A 21452-nucleotide genomic window follows, 5' to 3' on the forward strand; every position below is an offset into this window, starting at 1 on the left:
GAGCTGTGTACAATGGTTTGGGAGCACCTTAACCCGAGGGAGAGCGTGCTGATGGCGAGGTATCGGTTCTACACGTGCCAGCGATCTGAAGGTCAGGAAGTGGCGAGCTACGTCGCCAAGCTAAGGCGACTTGCAGGACAATGTGAGTTTGATGGCTACCTGGAGCAAATGCTCAGAGACTTTTTTGTACTGGGCATTGGCCGCGAGACCATCCTACGAAAACTTTTATCTGTAGAGACACCGACCCTCAGTAAGGCCATTGTGATAGCACAGGCGTTTACGTCCACCAGTGATAACACCAAACAAATCTCTCAGCACACAAGTGCTAGCAATGTTCATAAATTAACTGGAACTATGTTTGCGAGCAGAAATGTACAGGGCAGAAACTATGAGACTGCAACTGCCAGCAGACTTCAGGTGACCCAGATGACTCAGAGTCCCCAACAAAGGATGAATGCAAGGCAATTCACACCTTGTTGGTGTTGTGGAGGCTTCCATTCAGCCTATTCATGCCGCTTCAAAGGGTATGTTTGCAAGAGCTGTGGAACAATGGGGCACCTCCAACGAGCTTGCAAACGAGCTGCAAGCTCTGCAAAACCTGCTAACCAACATGTGGCAGAGGAAGATCGGTCCATGGTGGATCAAAGCAATTTTGAGCCTCAGAGAGAGGAGGCAGATACTGAAATACACAGGGTGCACAAATTTTTGACGAAATGTCCACCTATAATGCTAAATGTAAAATTGAATGGCTTACCCGTAGCCATGGAACTGGACACTGGAGCTTGCCAATCCATCATGAGTAAAAAAATGTTTGAGAGACTGTGATGCAACAAGGCATTCAGACCAGCCCTGAGCCCCATCCACACGAAACTGAGAACGTACACCAAAGAGCTTATCACTGTCCTGGGCAGTGCCATGGTCAAGGTCACCTACGAGGACACGGTGCATGAACTGCCACTGTAGATTTTCCCGGGCGATGGCCCCAAATTGCTTGGAAGGAGCTGGCTGGGCAAAATCCGCTGGAGCTAGGGTGATATCCGAGCGCTATCATATGTCGATGAGGCCTCATGTACCCAGGTTTCATTCCCTTTTTGAGCCAGGCATTGGAAACTTTTCTGGGGCAAAGGTGCGGATCCCCTTGGTCCCAGAGGCACGACCCATTCACCACAAGGCGCGAGCGGTACCTTACATGATGAGGGAGAGAGTGGAAATCGAGCTGGACAGGCTGCAACGCGAGGGCATCATCTCCCCAGTGGAGTTCAGCGAGTGGGCCAGCCCGATTGTTCCAGTACTCAAAAGTGATGGCATGGTCAAGATTTGTGGCGATTATAAAGTAACTATTAATTGTTTCTTGCTTCAGGACCAATACCCGCGACCTAAGGCAGACAACCTATTTGCGACGCTGGCAGGAGGCAAGCCATTCACCAAGCTCGACCTGACTTCGGCCTACATGACGCAGGAGCTGGAGGAGTCTTCGAAGGGCCTCACCTGCATCAACACGCACAAGGGACTATTCATCTACAACAGATGCCCATTTGCAATTCGGTCGGCTGCAGGGATCTTCCAGAGAAACATAGAGAGCCTACTCAAGTCGGTACCACACATGGTGGTCTTTCAGGACGACATATTGGTCACGGGTCGGGACACCGCTGAGCACCTACAAAACCTGGAGGAGGTCCTCCAGCGACTGGATCACGTAGGGCTGCGGCTGAAGAAGTCGAAATGCGTTTTCATGGCAACAGAAGTGGAGTTTTGGGGAGAAAGATCACGGCGGACGGCATTCGGCCCACAGACGCCAAGACAGAGGCTATCAGGAATGCGCACAGGCCACAAAACCTCATGGAGCTGCGGTCGTTCCTGGGACTCCTCAACTATTTTGGTAACTTCCTACTGGTGTTAATCACCCTTTTAGATCCCCTACATGTGTTATTGTGCAAAGGTGAGAATTGGGTATGGGGAAAAACACAAGTAATTGCTTTTGAGAAAGCCAGAAACATTTTATGCTCCAACAAGCTGCTTGTATTGTATAACCCGTGTAAAAGACTTGTGCTAGCATGTGACGCATCGTCGTACGGAGTCGGGTGTGTATTACAACAAGCTAACATTGCGGGGAAGTTGCAACCTGTCGCCTATGCTTCCAGGAGCTTGTCTAAGGCAGAGAGCACCTACAGCATGATTGAGAAAGAAGCATTAGCGTGTGTGTTTGGGGTAAAGAAAATGCATCAGTACCTGTTTGGCCTCAAATTTGAGCTGGAAACCGATCACAAGCCCCTCACATCCCTGTTTGCTGAAAACAAGGGGATAAATACGAATGCCTCAGCCTGCATTCAAAGGTGGGCACTCGCGCTATCAGCATATAACTATACCATCCGCCACAGGCCAGGCACCGAGAACTGTGCGGATGCTCTCAGTCAGCTACCATTGCCTACCATGGGGGTGGAAATGGCGCAGCCCGCAGACTTGTTGATGGTCATGGAAGCATTTGAAAATGACAAATCACTTGTCACGGCCCGCCAGATAAGGACTTGGACCAGCCAAGATCCTCTGCTGCCCCGAGCAAAAAACTGTGTTCTGCATGGGAGCTGGGCCAGCATCCCCATTGAAATGCAAGAGCCAATCAATACGTTCGAGCGGCGAAAGGACGAGCTGTCCATTCAGGTAGACTGCCTGTTGTGGGGTAACCGCATGGTGCTCCCAAAAAAGGGCATGGAGACGTTCATCTAGGATCTCCACAGCACACACCCGGGTATAGTAATGATGAAAGCGATAGCCAGATCCCACGTGTGGTGGCCTGGTATCGACTCAGACTTAGAGTCCTGTGTACGGCAATGCAGCGTGTGTGCTCAGTTGAGCAACGCGCCCAGAGAGGCACCACTAAGTTTATATTCTGGCCCTCCAGACCATGGTCGAGGATCCATGTCGACTATGTGGGCCCATTTCTCGGTAAAATGTTCCTGGTGGTGGTGGATGCCTTTTCAAATTGGATTGAATGTGAAATAATGTCGGGAAGCACCGCCACCGCCACCATTGAAAGCCTGAGGGCCATGTTTGCCACCCACGGTCTGCCTGACATACTGGACAGTGACAACAGGCCATGTTTCACCAGTGTCGAATTTAAAGAATTTATGACCCGCAATGTGATCAAGCATGTCACCTCGGCCCGTTTAAATCAGCCTCCAATGGGCAGGCAGAGCGGGCAGTACAAACAATCAAACAGAGCCTTAAACGAGTCACAGAAGGCTCACTCCAAACCCGCCTGTCCCGAGTACTGCTCAGCTACCGCACGAGACCCCACTCGCTCACAGGGGTGCCCCCGGCTGAGCTCTTCATGAAAAGGACACTTAAAATCAGACTCTCGCTGGTTCACCCCAACCTGCATGATCAGGTAGAGAGCAGGCGGCAGCAACAAAATGTAAACAATGGTCGCGCCACTGTGTCACAGGAAATTGATCTGAATGACCCTGTGTATGTGCTAAACCTCCCTGTGTGCAGTCTCATCTGTGTTCGGAATACAATAGAAATATCCTCTCTGCATCCACCTTGTCGAGCCCCCTCATTATCTTATATGTTTCGATACGATCACCTCTCATTCTCCTGATCTCCAATGAGCATAGGCCCAATCTACTCAACCTTTCTTCATAAGTTAACCCTCTCATCTCCAGAATCAACCTCGTCACCCTTCTCTGAACAGCCACCAATGCAAGTATATCCTTCCTTTAAAATGGGGACTAAAACTGTATGCAGTACTCCAGGTGTGGCCTCACCAATACCCTGTACAGTTGTAGCAGGACTTCTCTGCTTTTATACTCTATCCCCCTTTTAATAAAGGCCAACATTCCATTTGCCTTTGTGGAAATGTATTTTTATCTAAGCTGATACCATACGGTATTTGTGTGCCTTTTGATTAAAATGGAGTCCTGGCCCTTCCAGAACTTTCTGCATTTTAGCAGCCAGCTTGCATAAACAGCTAAACCTGCTGTTAGATGGCTGATGGTTATCAGACAGCTAGGAGACAAGTCATGCTGAGACAAGTAACCCCCCATGGTGCTCTCCTATTGTCTACACTACAGGAGTTCCATGTCACCCCACCCTTATCTTCTAGCCATTATCTCTTTCCGAGACCTCATCCATTTGAAGCAAACAGGTAAACTGACCAGGAAATTGGATAATCCTGACACAATACAAGACAGGTGATAGCCCATTACCTATGACTCATGGAGTAATGGCCGTTTGGCTTTCTGATAACCCTGACAAAAGGAAATATTTGGACACCATGTCAGGACCAGGATATAGTAATTAACTCTTTATCTGTATTCACTGACTGTGAGACAGAGCAATACACAGGGAGAGGCCAGAACTTGGGTTTTACTGTATAAATATCTTGTGAAGCTGTACCATTGCGGAGGTGTTCATTTAGCCCTTGACTGAGTGAAACCTACCCCTTGCGAGCAAGTAAATTAAAAGGGAAACTTCCATCGGAGCTGTAAGTGTCGGAGTCATTCTTTTCTGAGGTCGAGATTTCGACACCTTCCTGATCACTTGCTGTACCTGCATACTAACTTTTTGTGTTTCATGCACAAGGACCCCCAGGTCCCTCTGTGCTGAAGCACTTTGCAATTTTTCTCCATTTAAATTATAATTTGCTTTCCTATTTTTTCTGTCAAGGTGGATAATCTCACATTTTCCCACATTATACTCCGTCTGCCAAATTTTTGCCCACTCACTTAGCCTGTCTGTAATCCCTGTGCAGATTTTTTGTGTCCTGCTCACAATTTGCTTTCCCACCCATCTTTGTATCATCAGCAAACTTGGCTACATTACACTCGGTCCCTTCATCCAAGTCATTAATATAGATTGTAAATAGTTGAGGCCCCAGCACTGATCCCTGTGGCACCCCACTAGTTACTGTTTGCCAACTGGAAAATGACCCATTTATCCTGACTCTCTGTTTTTTGTTCGTTAACCAACTGAGGGAACGCTGCACTGTCGGAGGTGCTGTCTTTCAGATGAGACGTTAAACCGAGGCCCCGTCTGCTCTCTCAAATGGACGTACAAGATCCCGTGGCACTATATCGAAGAAGAGCAGGGGAGTTATCCCCGGTGTCGTGGCCAATATTTATCCCTCAATCAACATAACAAAAACAGATTATCTGATCATTATCATACTGCTGTTGGCGGGAGCTTGCTGTGCGCAAAGTGGCTGCTGCGTTTCCCACATTACAACAGTGACGACACTTCCAAAGTACTTCATTGGCTGTAAAGCACTTTGAGACGTCCAGTGGTCGTGAAAGGCGCTATATAAATGCAAGTCTTTCGTTTTACCATTGAGCCGTGCGGCCCTGCAGTGATCTGGAGGTCCCACATGGGCAGCTTGCCGACATTACCCTGGAAAACCCGTGCACGCGCGGAAATCCGAATGGGCCGTGTAGCCCGCTAAAGGGGCCATGCACCCAAGAAACAAATTAGAGGGAAGATTGGCGAGGGGCAGTAGAGGAAGGTGAGGGAAGAGTGGGGGACGGTGAGGGGGAACTCGGCGAGGTGAGGGAGAGAGGTGGAGGTGAGGATAGGTAGAGGGAAGGAGGGAGGGATGAAGATGAGGAGAGTGGGGAGGTTAAGCTCTGTATTTAAGAAAGGATATACTTGCATTGGAGACTGTTCAATAGGTTGATTCCGGAGATGAGGGGGTTGACTTATGAAGAAAGGTTGAGTAGGTTGGGTCTCTACTCATTGGAATTCAGAAGAATGAGAGGTGATCTTATCGAAACATATAAGGTAATGAGGGGGCTTGACAAGGTGGATGCAAAGAGGATATTTCCACTCATAGGGGAAACTAAAACTAGGGGACATAGTCTCAGAATAAGGGGCCGCCCATTTAAAACTGACATGAGGAGGAATTTCTTCTCTCAGAGGGTTGTAAATCTGTGGAATTCTCTGCCTCAGAGAGCTGTGGAGGCTGGGTTCTGGAATATATTTAAGGTGGAGATAGACAGATTTTTGAGCGATAAGGGAGTAAAGGGTTATGGGGAGCGGACGGGGAAGTGGAGCTGAGTCCATGATCGGATCAGCCATGATCTTATTGAAAGGCGGAGCAGGCTCGAGGGGCCAAATGGCCAACTCTTGCTCGTATTTCTTATGTTGTAGGTGAGGGGAAGGAGGGAAAAGGGGCAGGAGATGAGAAAAGGAAGTAAAAAGGATTCAGAAAATTCGGTCAAACAAAGTGCAGATTTGTGTAGGTCACAGAGCTAATATTTCCCGCCCACCATGTGTTAGAAACATAGAAACATAGAAAATAGGTGCAGGAGCAGGCCATTCAGCCCTTCTAGCCTGCACCGCCATTCAATGAGTTCATGGCTGAACATGAAACTTCAGTACCCGCTTCCTGCTTTCTCGCCATACCCCTTGATCCCCCGAGTAATAAGGACTTCATCTAACTCCCTTTTGAATATATTTAGTGAATTGGCCTCAACTACTTTCTGTGGTAGAGAATTCCACAGGTTCACCACTCTCTGGGTGAAGAAGTTTCTCCTCATCTCGGTCCTAAATGGCTTACCCCTTATCCTTAGACTGTGACCCCTGGTTCTGGACTTCCCCAACATCGGTAACATTCTTCCTGCATCTAACCTGTCTAAACCCGTCAGAATTTTAAACGTTTCTATGAGGTCCCCTCTCATTCTTCTGAACTCCAGTGAATACAAGCCCAGTTGATCCAGTCTTTCTTGATAGGTCAGTCCCACCATCCCGGGAATCAGTCTGGTGAATCTTCGCTGCACTCCCTCAATAGCAAGAATGTCCTTCCTCAAGTTAGGAGACCAAAACTGTACACAATACTCCAGGTGTGGCCTCACCAAGGCCCTGTACAACTGTAGCAACACCTCCCTGCCCCTGTACTGAAATCCCCTCGCTATGAAGGCCAACATACCATTTGCTTTCTTAACCGCTTGCTGTACCTGCATGCCAACCTTCAATGACTGATGTACCATGACACCCAAGTCTCGTTGCACCTTCCCTTTTCCTAATCTGTCACCATTCAGATAATAGTCTGTCTCTCTGTTTTTACCACCAAAGTGGTAACCTCACATTTATCCACATTATACTTCATCTGCCATGCATTTGCCCACTCACCTAACCTATCCAAGTCACTCTGCAGCCTCATAGCATCCTCCTCGCAGCTCACACTGCCACCCAACTTAGTGTCATCCGCAAATTTGGAGATACTACATTTAATCCCCTCGTCTAAATCATTAATGTACAATGTAAACAGCTGGGGCCCCAGCACAGAACCTTGCGGTACCCCACTAGTCACTGCCTGCCATTCTGAAAAGTACCCATTTACTCCTACTCTTTGCTTCCTGTCTGACAACCAGTTCTCAATCCACATCAGCACACTGCCCCCAATCCCATGTGCTTTAACTTTGCACATTAATCTCTTGTGTGGGACCTTGTCGAAAGCCTTCTGAAAGTCCAAATATACCACATCAACTGGTTCTCCTTTGTCCACTTTACTGGAAACATCCTCAAAAAATTCCAGAAGAGTTGTCAAGCATGATTTCCCTTTCACAAATCCATGCTGACTTGGACCTATCATGTCACCATTTTCCAAATGCGCTGCTATGACATCCTTAATAATTGATTCCATCATTTTACCCACTACTGAGGTCAGGCTGACCGGTCTATAATTCCCTGTTTTCTCTCTCTCTCCTTTTTTAAAAAGTGGGGTTACATTGGCTACCCTCCACTCGATAGGAACTGATCCAGAGTCAATGGAATGTTGGAAAATGACTGTCAATGTATCCGCTATTTCCAAGGCCACCTCCTTAAGTACTCTGGGATGCAGTCCATCAGGCCCTGGGGAGTTATCGGCCTTCAATCCCATCAATTTCCCCAACACAATTTCCCGACTAATAAAGATTTCCCTCAGTTCCTCCTCCTTACTAGACCCTCTGACCCCTTTTATATCCGGAAGGTTGTTTGTGTCCTCCTTAGTGAATACTGAACCAAAGTACTTGTTCAATTGGTCTGCCATTTCTTTGTTCCCCGTTATGACTTCCCCTGATTCTGACTGCAGGGGACCTACGTTTTTCTTTACTAACCTTTTTCTCTTTACATACCTACAGAAACTTTTGCAAACTGCCTTAATGTTCCCTGCAAGCTTCTTCTCATACTCCATTTTCCCTGCCCTAATCAAACCCTTTGTCCTCCTCTGCTGAGTTCTAAATTTCTCCCAGTCCCCAGGATCGCTGCTATTTCTGACCAATTTGTATGCCACTTCCTTGGCTTTAATACTATCCCTGATTTCCCTTGATAGCCACGGTTGAGACATCTTTCGTTTTTTATTTTTACGCCAGACAGGAATGTGCAATTGTTGTAATTCATCCATGCGGTCTCTAAATGTTTGCCATTGCCCATCCACAGTCAACCCCTTAAGAATCATTCGCCAATCTATCCTAGCCAATTCACGCCTCATACCTTCAAAGTTACCCTTCTTTAAGTTCTGGACCATGGTCTCCGAATTAACTGTATCATTCTCCATCCTAATGCAGAATTCCACCATATTATGGTCACTCTTCCCCAAGGGGCCTTGCACAATGAGATTGCTAATTAGTCCTCTCTCATTACACAACACCCAGTCTAAGATGGCCTCCCCCCTAGTTGGTTCCTCGACATATTGGTCTAGAAAACCATCCCTTATGCACTCCAGGAAATCCTCCTCCACCGTATTGCTTCCAGTTTGGCTAGCCCAATCTATGTGCATATTAAAGTCACCCATGATAACTGCTGCACCTTTATTGCATGCACCCCTAATTTCATGTTTGATGCCCTCCCCAACATCACTACTACTGTTTGGAGGTCTGTACACAACTCCCACTAATGTTTTTTGCCCTTTGGTGTTCTGCAGCTCTACCCATATAGATTCCACATCATCCAAGCTAATGTCTTAGCTAACTATTGCATTAATCTCCTCTTTAACCAGCAATGCTACCCCACCTCCTTTTCCTTTTATTCTATCCTTCCTGAATGTTGAGTACCCCTGGATGTTGAGTTCCCAGCCCTGAATATCCTTGATCCACGTCTCCGTAATCACAATCACATCATATTTGTTAACATCTATTTGCACAGTTAATTCATCCACCTTATTGCGGATACTCCTTGCATCAAGACACAAAGCCTTTAGGCTTGATTTTTTAACACCCTTTGTCCTTTTTGAATTTTGCTGTACAGTGGCCCTTTTTGTTCTTTGCCTTGAGTTTCTCTGCCCTCCACTTTTACTCATCTCCTTTCTGTCTTTTGCTTTTGCCTCCTTTTTGTCTCCCTCTGTCTCGCTGCATTGGTTCCCATCCCCCTGCCATATTAGTTTAACTCCTCCCCAACAGCACTAGCAAACATTCCCCCTAGGACATTGGTTCCGGTCCTGCCCAGGTGCAGACCGTCCGGTTTGTACTGGTCCCACCTCCCCCAGAACCGGTTCCAATGCCCCAGGAATTTGAATCCCTCCCTGCTGCACCACTGCTCAAGCCACGTATTCATCTGCGCTATCCTGCGATTCCTACTCTGACTAGCACGTGGCACTGGTAGCAATCCCGTGATTACTACTTTTGAGGTCCTACGTTTTAATTTAGCTCCTAGCTCCTTAAATTCGTTTAGTTGGACCTCATCCCTTTTTTTACCTATGTCGTTGGTACCAATGTGCACCACGACAACTGGCTGTTCTCCCTCCCATTTCAGAATGTCCTGCACCTGCTCCGAGACATCCTTGACCCTTGCGCCAGGGAGGCAACATACCATCCTGGAGTCTCGGTTGCGTCCGCAGAAACGCCTATCTATTCCCCTCACCATTGAATTCCCTATCACTATCGCTCTCCCACTCTTTTTCCTGCCCTCCTGTGCAGCAGAGCCAGCCACGGTGCCATGAACTTGGCTGCTGCTGCCCTCCCCTGATGAGTCATCCCCCCCAACAGTACTCAAAGCGGTGTATCTGTTTTGCAGGGGGATGACCACATGGGACCCCTGCACTACCTTCCTTGCACTGCTCTTCCTGCTGGTCTTCCATTCCCTATCTGGCTGTGGACCCTTCTCTTGCAGTAAGACCAACTCACTGCACGTGATACTCACGTCATTCTCAGCATCGTGGATGCTCCAGAGTGAATCCACCCTCAGCTCTAATTCCACAACGCGGACCCTCAGGAGCTCGAGGCGGATACACTTCTCACACACGTAGTCGACAGGGACACCGGAAGTGTCCCTGAGTTCACACATGGTACAGGAGGAGCATATCACGTGACCGAGCTCTCCTGCCATGCCTTAACCCTTAGATACCCTTAAATTGGTAATAACAATGTTACAGTTCACTTACTGATATAAAAAATAAAAAGAAAAGCTACTCACCAATCACCAGCCAATCACTTACCCCATTGGCTGTGACGTCACCTTTTGATTCCTTTCTACTTCTATTTTGCTTTCTCTCCCGCTGTAGCTGCACCGGTACGCCTTTTATAGGCCGCTCCGACGCTGCTCCCGCCTCTCACCAACTGCCGCTGGTACTCGAGCTCCCGCTGGGCCTTTAATAGGCCGCTCTGACGCTGCTCCCGCCACTCACCAACTGCCGCTGGTACTCGAGCTCCTGCTGGGCCTTTTATAGGTCGCTCCCCTCTCACCAACTGCCGCTGGTACTCGAGCTCCTGCTGGGCCTTTTATAGGTCGCTCCCCTCTCACCAACTGCCGCTGGCTCTCGATCTCCCGCTGGGCCTTTTATAGTTCGCTCCCCTCTCACCAACTGCCGCTCAAAGCCTCCATGGTGAAGTGCGACATCCCCATTGACGCATGGGAGACCCTGGCCGAAGACCGTCCTAGGTGGAGAAAATGCATCCGGGAGTGCGCTGAGCTCTTCGAATCTCAACGCCGCAAGCGTGAAGAGGCCAAGCGCAGGCAGCGGAAGGAGCGCGCGGCAAACCAGACCCACCCACCCCTTCCCCCGACAAATGTCTGTCCCACCTGTGACAGGGACTGTGGCTCTTGGTCCGGACGGATCAAGATCTGAGGTCCTGCTGTCCTGAGCTGCAAGTGGCACAGTTGGCGTCACACAAAGATAAGTACACCTGGGGGGGGGTCCATTCAACTCATCCACCTCGGTTGCCATGGTAAACCTATGGTCCTCCCATCGCAGCATCTAATGGCCACTGAGCAGCGACGCAGGGGTTTAAGGTTGGAGCGGGCTGAACGGACCAGTTGCTGAGGGTTTCGAAGAAAGTTAGAGAACTGGTGAGGTGGTGGGTTAGAGAGAGTGGCAGAGGGTGGCGAGACGTGACTGAAGGATTGGCCAGCAATGATAGACTTGCATTTCTGTAGCGCCGGAGGTCTCAAACGCTTTACAACCAATGAAGAACTTTTTGAAGTATAGTCGCTGCTGTGATGTCGGAAACGTGGCAGCTAATTCCTCACAGCAAGCTCTCACAAATCTCCAATGCAAAAATGACCAGATAATCCGTTTTTAGTGATAACAACAACAACTTTTATTTATATAGTGCCTTTAACATAGTAAAACGTCCCAAGGCACAGCACAAGAGTATTACGAGACAAAACTGATAAATTTGACACCGAGAACACAAGGAGAAATTAGGTTAGATGAGCAAAAGCTTGGTCAAAGAGGTATGTTTTAAGGATCGTCTTGAAGAAGGAAAGAGAGGTAGAGAGGTGGAGAGGTTTAGGGAGGAGTTCCAGAGTTTGGGGTCTAAGCAACAGAAGGCACGGCCACCAATGGTTGAGCGATTATAATCGGGGATACTCAAGAGGGCAGATATCTTGTTGGGTTGTCAGGCTGAAATAGATTACAGAGATAGGGAGGGGCGAGGCCATGGAGTGATTTGTAAACAAGGATGAGAATTTTGAAATCGAGGCGTTGTTTAACCGGGAGCCAATGATGTTGATGGAGAGACAAATATTGGCCAGGACACTGTGGATAACTCCCCTGCACTTCTTCAAAATTGCACCATGGGATCTTTTACATCTATCTGAGAGGGTAGAGGGGGCCTTGGTTGAATGTCTCATCTGAAAGATGGCACCTCCGACAGTGCAGCACTCCCTCAGCACTGCACTGGAGCATCAGCCTAGATTTTTGTGCTCAAGTCTCATGACCTTCTGAGGTGAGAGTGTTGCCCACTGAGCCACGGCTGACAGGGACTGGGGAACAATCAGGAAACCTGAGTCAGGGGAGCAGAAAGATCTTGCTGTTAGTCGGACTGTCTACGTTGGAACGAGAGATAGCTATTGGAAGACGAGAAGGAAGTCCATTCAGGTCACTTTCCCGCTAACTGGTAGCTTGTATCCACACTTGACAGATCTTCTCATTCGTCCCAGTTAGGGAAAAGCAAACGCATCTAATGTGAAAGAAAAGTGAATAAAATGATGAAGCAATTCAGAACTGAAGGGCTTGATCCTTCAGTCAGGATCCCAGCTAGCCCTGTGATAATACTTTTGCGGCCTTATTTACTCTATCAAAACTTTTCATGGTTTTGAACAGCTCTATCAAATCTTCCTTTAACCTTCTCTGCTCTAAGGAGAACAACCCCAGCTTCCAGTCTTTCCACATAACTGAAGTCCCCCATCGCTGGTACTATTCCGGTAAATCTCCTCTACACCCTCCCCAAGGCCTTGACATCCTTCCTAAAGTGTGGCGCCCAGAATTGAACACAATACGCCAGCTGAGTCCTAACCAGTGTTTTATAAAGGTTTAGCATGACTAACTTGCTTTTGTACTCTATGCCTCTATTAATAAAGCCTGGGATCCCATATGCTTTTTTAACAGCCTTCTCAACTTGTCCTGCCACCTTCAAAGATTTGTGAATGTACAGCCCCAGGTCTCTCTGTTCCTGCGGCTCCTTTAAAATTGTACCATTTAGTTTATATTGCCTCTCCCCATTCTTCCAACCAGAATGTATCACTTCACACATCTCTACGTTAAATTTCATCCGACATGTGTCTGCCCATTTCACCAGTCTGTCTACGTCCTCCTGAAGTTTGTTACCATCCGCTTCATTGTTTACTACATCTCCGAGTTTCGTACCATCAGCAAACTTTGAAATTATTTCCTGCACCCATGTCCAGGTCATTAATATATATCAAAAAGAGCAGTGGTCCTAATAACAACCCCTGGGGAAAGCACTGTATACCTCCCTCCAGTCTGAAAAACAACTGTTCACCACTGCTCTCTGCTTTCTGTCCTTTAGCCAATGTTGTGTCCTTGCTGCCATTGTCACTTTAATCTCATGGGATTTAATTTTTGTAACAGGTCTATTATGTGGTACTTTGTTAAGCACCTTCTCAAAGTCCATATACACAACATCAATCACACTACCCTCATCAGCTCTCTCTGTTACTTCATCAAAGAACTCGATCAAGTTATCAAACACGATTTGCCTTTAATAAATCTGTGCTGACTTTCATTTATTTGCCCATACTTTTCCAATTTCCACCCTTACTTCCCTCAGTGACCAAGGATGCATCCCATTTCGGACCGGTGACTTTTCTACTTTGAGGACTGCCGACCTTTTAAGCATCTCCTCTTTATCTATTTTTATCCTATCCAATATCGCTACTCTTCCTTTACTGCTGCATTGGCAGCATCCTCTTCTCTAGTGAAGACAGATGCAAAGTACACATGTAGTACCTCAGCCATGCTCCTGCCTCCACAAGAGTATTTCCTTTTTGGTCCTTCATCAGCTACACCCTTCCTTTGACTACCATTGGCAGAAGGGTCGGTAAATATAGGACACAGATTTAAGGTAATTGGCAAAAGAAGAAGAGGTGAGATGAGAAAACATTTCTTTACCCAACAAGCTATTGTGATCTGGAATGCCCTGCCTGAAAGGGTGGTAGAAGCAGACTCAATAGCAACATTCAAAAGAGAATTGGATAAATACTTGAAGGGAAAAACTTTTCAGGGTTATGAGGAAAGAGCAAAGGAGTAGAATTAATAGGGCCCAGGGGCAGCACGGGCCAGCCCACACTGCGATATGTGCGCGCACTAGGCCCGTGCAGCAGAGCTGGTCTCCAGTCGTTCTGGTTAACCCTTGCCACTGGACCAAGACCTAGCTCTGTCAAGCCCGTGTGGTGGCTGGTGTGCAACGCCCACCACACGTTAAAAAAATCCACGCACAGGCATCTTCCACCCTTCAGGATGTAGTTCGGGACCTGGAATATTAGGTCCTTCATTCAAACACCTGTGAACTCATCTCTTTTTGGCGTGGAAGCAAGTCATTCTGGATAGGAGGGAGCGCCTATGATGGTGATGTGATAATACTCTGCCATCTAGTGGTGACTGTGAGAACAATCCAAATTAAAGGTGTCTATAATAAAAACAGAAAATGCTGGAAACATTCAGTGGGTCAGGCAGCATCTGTGGAGACAGAAACAGAATTAATGTTTCAGGTTGATGATCTTTCATCAGAACTGGAAAAGGTTAGGGATGTAACAGGTTTTAAGCAATTGTAGGGACAGGGAAACGGGAACATAAGAGCATAAGAATTAGGAGCAGGAGTAGGCCATTCGGCCCCTCGAGCCTGTTCCACCATTCAATAAGATCATGGCTGATCTTCGACCTCAAGTCCACTTTCCTGCCCTATCCCCATATCCCTTGATTCCATTAATATCCAAATATCTATCAATCTCTGTCTTGAATATACTCAGAGACTGAGCCTGCACAGCCCTCTGGGGTAGAGAATTCCAAAGATTCACCACCCTCTGAGTGAAGAAGTTTCTTCTCACCTCAGTCCTCGATGGCCGGCAATTTCCCCCGCGGGGCGTAAAGGGGTCACCGCGGGGTCAACAAGGGGTCGGCGCGCACGGCGGTGACGTCATCACTTCGCAGGGCACCGCCCGGGACGGAAATTACAGTGGGCGGCTCTGGGCCGTGTTTGCCTGCAGGCATCCCGGGGGGCAATTCCGGGCGAGTCGCTTACGTCACCCACCCCCCATGGGCGAACAGCACTTATCGCCCCGTGATTCTATAGCTCACCATCCCCTTCTCAAGGGCAATTGGGGACGGGCAATAGATGCCGGCCATGCCAGCGATGCCCACATCCCATGAATGAATCAGAAAAAAATATTGAGGCCATATAATGAAGGCAAATGGCATGTTGGCCTTCATAGCGAGAGGAATTGAGTATAGAAGCAGTTGTACAGGGTCTTGGTGAGGCCTAACCTTGAATATTGTGCACAATTTTGGTCTCCTACTCTGAGAAAGGACATTTTTGCTATTGAGGGAGTGCAGCGAAGGTTCACCAGACTGATTCCCGGGATGGCAGGATTGACATATGAAGAAAGACTGGATCGACTGGGCTTGTATTCACTGTGTAGTGTCTCTGCACCTTGTTACAAACTCACACGAGGCATGGATATATCAGACACGGTTACTCTATGACCTTCACTTTATTTCCAGGACTGAAGAGTCTTGATCCTGGGTGGGACCATCCCTTTTATACCTGGAAGCCCAGGTGAGGAGCTCACTCCCTGTGGTCAGGGTGTGCATTACAAGGGTACTGGTACAGTATGCATGAGTTACAGTTACATACTTATAGTCATTGCAAGATGGTGAAATACATGACATCACCTCCCCCCTTAAGTCTTTTAGTTTCAGAGGTTAAGTCTATCGGGTGGTCGACGCTGTCTCGTGGAGCGCCGCAGTTGTGGCTCTGGTGGCTGAGCCTCGGCACGTGTCTCTGTCACTTGAGGTGATTCCGGTCTGTCCGGGCTGGACGCAGGGACTGTGCATGCTGAGGGCTGTCTTTGTTGCTAGTACGCTGGCAGTGGTGTGGGTGCTATCTCATCATGCTCTTCTTCCCGTTCCTCCGTGTCTGCACTGAACCTTGTCTTTACTTGGTCCAAGTGTTTGCGGCATATCTGCCCATTGTTTAGTCTGACCACCATGACCCTGTTTCCTTCTTTGCCAATTATGGTGCCCTCAAGCCATTTGGCTCCCAAAGCATGGTTAAGAACAAATACCGGGTCATCTATTTCTTTACACCTCCCCCTTGAGCCTCGATCATGGAGCTCGGTTTGGGACTGGCGCTTGCCCTCAACAATGTCTGCCAGGGCTGGGTGAATGAGGGACAGCCGCGTCTTGAGTGTGCGTTTCATGAGGAGTTCCGCTGGCGAGGCTCCCGTGAGCGAGTGCGGACGGGACCTGTAGGTCAGCAGGAGATACGATAGGCGGTACTGAAGGGAGGGTCCTTGGATGCGTATCATGCCCTGCTGTATGACTTGGACCGCACGTTCTGCCTGGCCATTGCAGGCCGGCTTGAACGGCGCTGTCCGGATGTGCTTGATCCCATTGCCCGACATAAACTCCTGGAATTCATAGCTGGTAAAACACGGGCCATTATCGCTGACCAGGATGTCCGGCAAGCCGTGGGTCGCAAAAACTGTACGCAGCCTCTCCACAGTGATGGATGTCGTGCACGCTTTCAATATGATGCACTCGATCCACTTCGAGTATGCATCGACAACGATCAGGAACATTTTCCCCATGAACGGGCCCGCATAGTCCACGTGAATACGTGACCATGGCCTGGTGGGCCAGGGCCACGGGCTGAGTGGGGCCTCCCTGGGGGCATTGCCCAGCTGGGCGCACGTCGTGCACCTGCAGCAGGTTTGCAGGTGCAGCAGGTAATCAGGAAGGCAAATGGAATGTTGGCCTTCATTGCGAGAGGGATGGAGTACAAAAGCAGGGAGGTCCTGCTGCAACTGTATAGGGTATTAGTGAGGCCACACCTGGAGTACTGCGTGCAGTTTTGGTCACTTTACTTAAGGAAGGATATACTAACTTTGGAGGGGGTACAGAGACGATTCACTAGGCTGATACCGGAGATGAGTGGGTTACCTTATGATGATAGATTGAGTAGACTGGGTCTTTACTCGTTGGAGTTCAGAAGGATGAGGAGTGATCTTATAGAAACATTTAAAATAATGAAAGGGATAGACAAGATAGAGGCAGTGAGGTTGTTTCCACTGGTCGGGGAGACTAGAACTAGGGGGCACAGCCTCAAAATACAGAGGAGCCAATTTAAAACCGAGTTGAGAAGGAATTTCTTCTCCCAGAGGGTTGTGAATCTGTGGAATTCTCTGCCCAAGGAAGCAGTTGAGGCTAGCTCATTGAATGTATTCAAGTCACAGATAGATAGATTTTTAACCAATAAGGGAATTAAAGGTTACGGGGAGCGGGCGGGTAAGTGGAGCTGAGTCAATGGCCAGATCAGCCATGATCTTGTTGAGTGGCGGAGCATGCTCGAGGGGCTAGATGGCCTACTCCTGTTCCTAATTCTTATTTTCTTATGTTCTTATGAACCCAGTGTTCCAGGTCTGAGTCAATCCCCGGCCACCGCACGTGTGACTGGGCAATGGCCTTCATTAACACGATGCCAGGTGCTCGCTGTGAAGTTCCCTGATGAATGCTTCCCTTCCTTCCTTCCTTTCTTGCAGACTAGCCTCGTTACTGCCTTTTTGCACATCCTGGCCAGGTGTCCCTTGTCATTACAAATCCTACAGGTGTAAAGTTGGAACCTGCAGATTTTTGCAGTGTGTCTGCCCCCACATCTCCAACAAGAGATGAGATTGCTGCTAACAAAAGGGCTATTCCCAGGCATTCCTCTCTGGTGGCCCTTTTGGCTGTTTCTGAGCACTCTGATGGAGGGTGTTAATTGTCCCATTACAGGATGCATTGTTCCTCGTGAATTGCCGATCCCCTTTTCATTGTCCCTGTTGCAGGCCCACCCTGGAGCTACTGGAACTAATTGCTGCCTGGACGGTGCCTGCCTGTGAGGTTCTGTGTCATTTTTATAACATTAATTCCCTGGTGCAACGCAACATTGAAACCAGGGCTGTGTGCTTAAATTAGCTTGGTCTCCTCTTCCCCTGCCATAAAGGTCTGAGCTATCAACGCCGCCCCTTATAAAGTCAAATCCTTGGTCTTTATGAGCTTCCTGAAAATGCCGGCATGATTAATGCCCTCGATGAAAAAGTCCCTTAACATCTCCCCCCTGCAGGCATCGGAGAACTTACAGAGACTGGCCAAGCGCCGCAGTTCTGCCACGAAGTCCGAGATGTTTTGTCCCTCCCGACGCCGGTGAGAGTCAAAATGGTGCCGGGCCATGTGTACACTACTTGCTGGCTTGAGATGCTCACTAATGAGCTGGTTGAGCTCTTCGAAGGACTTGTCCGCTGGCTTTTAGGGTACGAGCAGGTCTTTCATCAGTCCATACGTCTGTGGACCACAGCTGGTCAGTAGATACGCCCTCCGCTTGCCAGCCGCTGCCTCTTCCAGCTAGTCCTTTGTGACAAAGCTCTGCTGGAGTCTTTCCACAAAGTCGTTCCAGTCCTCACCCACACAGTAACGTTCCTCTGTGCTGCCGGTGGCCAGCCTCGTGGTTCAGTGATTCCCGTTTCTCGTCACCAGATGTAGTGTCTCTGCACCTTGTTATAAATTCACACGAGGCATGGATATATCAGACACGGTCACTCTGTGACCTTCATTTTATTTCCAGGACTGAAGAGTCTTGATCCTGGGTAGGACCTCCCCTTTTATACCTGGAAGCCGAGGTGAGGAGCTCACTCCCTGTGGTCAGGCTGTGCATTACAAGGGTACAGGTACAGTATGCATGAGTTACAGTTACATACTTATAGTCATTGCAAGATGGTGAAATACATGACACACTGGAAGTTAGAAGAATGAGAGGGGATCTCAGAGATACATGTAAAATTCTGACGGGAGTGGACAGGTTAGATGCTGGAAGAATGTTCCCGATGTTGGGGAAGTCCAGAACCAGGGGTCACAGTCTAAAGATAAGGGGTAAGCCATTTAGGACCGAGATGAGGAGAAACTTCTTCACTCAGAGAATTGTGAACCTCTGGAATTCTCTATCACAGAAAGTTGTTGAGGCCAGTTCGTTAGATATATTCAAAAGGGAATTAGATGTGCCCCTTACGGCCAAAGGGATCAAGGGGTATGGAGAGAAAGCAGGAATAGGGTACTGAGGTGAATGATCAGCCATGATCTTATTGAATGGTGGTGCAGGCTTGAAGGGCCGAATGGCCTACTCCTGCACCTATTTTCTATGTTTCTATGTTTCTATGTTCTCTTCACTTTGTTGGTCGTGACATCTTGTGGGGCAGCAGGTGTCCTATCTGTTCCATTACAAACCTTTGCAAATGCTTTATTAAAGGAAAACATTCCCTTAATGAATACTGAAGTAAGGCTCTGTGTTGGGAGATTATCTCTGTGAGCCCTGGGTAAAGAAAGAGAGATAACAATCAGAAGACCATTCCGGTCATTTTCCCGCTAACTTGCAGCTTCTCCCCACACTTGACAGATCTTCCCATTCACCTCAGTTAGGGAAAAGCAAACGCACCAAATGTGAAAGAAAAGTGAATAAAATGATAACGTAATTTCGAACTGAAGGGCTTGATCCTCCAGTCAGAACCCAGCTGGCCCTGTGATAATACTCTTCCATCTAGTGGTGACTGTGAGAACAACAACAACTTGTATTTATATAGCGCCTTTAACGTACTGAAATGTCCCAAGGCGCTTCACAGGAGTATAATGAGATAAAAATTTGACACCGAGTTGCATAAGTAGAAATTAGCGCAGAAAGCTTGGTCAAAGAGATCGGTTTTAAGGAGCGTCTTGAAGGCAGAAAGAGAGGTAGAGAAGCGGAGAGGTTTAGGGAGGGAGTTCCAGAGCTTGGGGCCTCGGCAACAGAAGGCACGGCCACCGATGGTTGAGCGATTATAATCAGGGATGCTCAAGAGAGCAGTATTAGAGGAGCATAGACATCTCGGGAGGTTGTGGGGCTGGAGGAGATTACAGAGATAGGGAGGGTTGAGGCCATGGAGGGATTTGAAAATAAGGATGAGAATTTTGAAATCGAGGCGTTGCTCAAGCAGAAGCCAATGTAGGTCAGCGAGCAGAGGAGCAATGGGTGAGCGGGACTTGGTGCGAGTTAGGACACGGGCTGCCGTGTTTTGGATCACCTCTAGTTTACGTAGGGTAGAATGTGGGAGGCCAGCCAGGAGTGCGTTGGAATAGTCAAGTCTAGAGGTAACAAAGGCACGGATGAGGGCTTCAGCAGCGGATGAGCTGAGGCTAGGACGGAGATGGGCGATGTTACGGAGGTGGAAATAGGCTGTCTTAGTTATGCTGCAGATATGTGGTTGAAAGCTCATTTCAGGGTCAAATATGACACCAAGGTTGCGAACAGTCTGGTTCAGCCTCAGACAGGAGTTGGGGAGAGGGATGGAGTCAGTGGCTAGGGAACGGATGTCGTTTGTGGCGAGGACCGAAAATGACGTTTTCGGTCTTCCCAATATTCAATAAACAATCCTGTAGTGTCTATAATAGAAACAGAAAATGCTGGAAATCTCAGCAGGCCAGGCAGCATCTATGGAGAGAGAAACAGAGTTAACTTTTCAGGTCGCTGACCTTTCGTGAGAACTTGAAAAGAACATAAGAACATAAGAAATAGGAGCAGGAGTGGGCCATACGGCCCCTCGAGCCTGCTCTGCCATTTAATACTGATACGTCCTTACTACACAGTATAAATGCACACGAGGCCCATGCTTGAGAGAAGGTCAGTCTGTGACCTGTCCTTTATTCTTTAGCACTCAAGCGATGAAGGTGGGTGGAGCTTCCCCTTTTATACCTGAAGGTCCAGATTAGGAGTGTCTCCCACCTAGTGGTCAGTGTTCTCACGGTGTACAAATTAGGTCAGTTTATACATGGGTTAAAATGCTGGTTGAATACATGACATCATCTCCCCCCCAAAAGTCTTATTGGGATCACAGGTTGAGTCTCTCTGGTGGTTTACGCTCCCTTGTAGAGCACCTGAGTTGGGGCTCCGGTTGTTGGGCGCTGGCCTGAGTGTCTGCTGTTTGCAGTGCCTCAGGCCTGTCCGGACTGCCCACAGTGACTGGGCTCTCCTCCCTTTGGTTCCGGTGTTCGGTCACCTGTGGTGGAGTGAACTCTATATCGTGTTCTTCCTCTGCTTCTTCTATGGGGTTGCTGAACCTCCTTTTTGTTTGATCCACATGTTTGTGGCAGATTTGTCCATTGGTAAGTTTAACGACCAGAATCCTATTTCCCTCTTTGGCAACCACAGTGCCTGCGCGCCATTTGGGCCCTGCAGTGTAGTTGAGGACAAAAACAGGATCATTTACATCAATACATCGCGCCCTCGCATTCCTGTCATGGTAGTCATATTGTGACTGGCGCCTGCTCTCGACAATTTCTTTCATGGTGGGGTGTATAAGGGATAATCGGATTTTGAGCGTCCTTTTCATTAGTTGCTCCGCGGGTGGAACTCCTGTGAGCGAGTGTGGTCGGGATCTATAGGCCAACAAGAGGCGTGATAAGCGGTTTGTAGGGAACCCCCTTGGAATCTGAGCATCCCCTGTTTGATTATCTGCACTGC

This window comes from Pristiophorus japonicus, chromosome 2 (genome assembly GCF_044704955.1).
Source record: "Pristiophorus japonicus isolate sPriJap1 chromosome 2, sPriJap1.hap1, whole genome shotgun sequence".
Lineage (NCBI taxonomy): Eukaryota > Metazoa > Chordata > Chondrichthyes > Pristiophoridae > Pristiophorus > Pristiophorus japonicus.